The sequence below is a fragment of the Nannospalax galili genome, unplaced genomic scaffold, assembly GCF_000622305.1.
Source record: "Nannospalax galili isolate Female #2095 unplaced genomic scaffold, S.galili_v1.0 scaffold14523, whole genome shotgun sequence".
Taxonomy (NCBI): domain Eukaryota; kingdom Metazoa; phylum Chordata; class Mammalia; order Rodentia; family Spalacidae; genus Nannospalax; species Nannospalax galili.
In genome coordinates this window covers 1-1,442 of record NW_008348905.1, presented here as the reverse complement: position 1 = coordinate 1,442, position 1,442 = coordinate 1, and the positions used below count along the sequence as shown (strand labels likewise).

The 1,442-nt window shown below is 47.7% G+C and overlaps 1 long non-coding RNA gene across 1 annotated transcript in view; it reads left to right on the top strand.

Moving 5' to 3' along the window:
- The window catches only part of LOC108491450, a 3,397-nt gene extending 2,481 nt beyond the window's left edge, over nucleotides 1-916 (top strand). Inside the window, exon 3 of the long non-coding RNA XR_001872758.2 lies at nucleotides 871-916. This is a non-coding gene — a long non-coding RNA (uncharacterized LOC108491450). The remainder of the gene's footprint in view (nucleotides 1-870) is intronic.
- The last annotated feature ends 526 nt before the right edge of the window (nucleotides 917-1,442 follow it).

Here is a 1,442-nt window from a genome sequence, read left to right as displayed (position 1 = left end):
ACCTTCAGCCCTATCCTATCCTATAAAGTCATTTAAATGTCATATTCTTTCATCATTGGACCATATGGTGATAGCCTGGGGGCTGGAGAGATGGCTTAGTGGTTAAGAGCACTAGCAGCTTTTGCAGAGGACCCAGGTTCCCAGGACCCACATGGCAGATAACATCTGTCCATAACTCAGTGTCAGGGGATCTGACACCTTCTTCTGACCTCCACAAGCATTGTACAATGTGGGCACACTTACATACATTCAGGCAACACATTCATACACAAAAATTAAATGATAAATAAAATATTTATGAAGATGATAGCCTGGGCTACACTGGGATATAAGGTCCTTGCTGTGAGTCCTAGGACTCTGTGCTTCTTTCTTGTTGCTGGGTCAAAATACGTGACAGAAACAACCTAGGGCAAGAAGGCTTCATATGAGCTCAGTCTGATGATGGTAGGGAAGGGACAGCAGTGTTCATGGCCGTGGGATTGACTCTTGTCAGTGACCCCAGGAACCTGAGGCCCCGTGGCCCACCAGGAAGCAGAGAGGGCAGGCCTAGAACAGGGTTAAGTTAGAACTGTAGCCCCACGCCCTATGTCTCCCATGTCCATAAGATTCCATAACCTCCCCAAACAGCCTTACTAGCCAAGGACTACTAAACCTATAAGCTACATTCTAACCAGAAAAGGGGCTTCTTAGATCATGCTCATTCATACAGAAGGAGTGTAAAACCCCTGGACCATAGACTGCTCCAGGCTTAGTGAGAGGCTTTGTGGAGCCGAGGGCAGTCAGGAGCAGTGGAGACAAGCCTGCTGTGACCCAGCTCTCTGATGCATGGCTGGACTGTGAAACTAACCCTGTTCTCTTGTTCTCTTCTAGGCGGCCTTTCTTTATGTATTACAAGTTAAATACTTGCTCAACCAGGTAAAGTGGGCTGCCCTTTTCCTTTGGGAGGATTATGGAATCTGGGAGACCAGGGTGGAGGGAGCTGACCTCCTGAGAGCCACTGAAAGATGCATTCAGGGTTGTGCACACAGGGCTTTGCTATGGAGAGATTTCATAACTGACATCAAGGAGTGAAGCGTTATTCTTGGCTCTAAAAATTAGTTCCCAGTTCCCATTTGGAAATATTGCTATTGGCAATGTTAAGGTTAGCACCTCCGAGTTCTTTTGCTTTTTGAGATGACCAATGAAGGCCTGTCTGCCCCCTGGAGAGAGCTGAGGGTATGAGTGATCTGACTGGCTCCAGGGAGCCTGCCCCTTTGCTCAGTTTAAATGAAGGCCCTCCACTTTCCCAGAGAGAGGAGCTCAAATTGTACTGAGAACTGACAGCAGTCAGGACACTTTGTACTTGGCTAACAGCAGTGGTCAAAGGCCACTGGAACCAGAATGGTGACCCTACTGGTGGGTGTGGATTCATGAAGCCAGTGTATGATATAGGATTGTGGAGT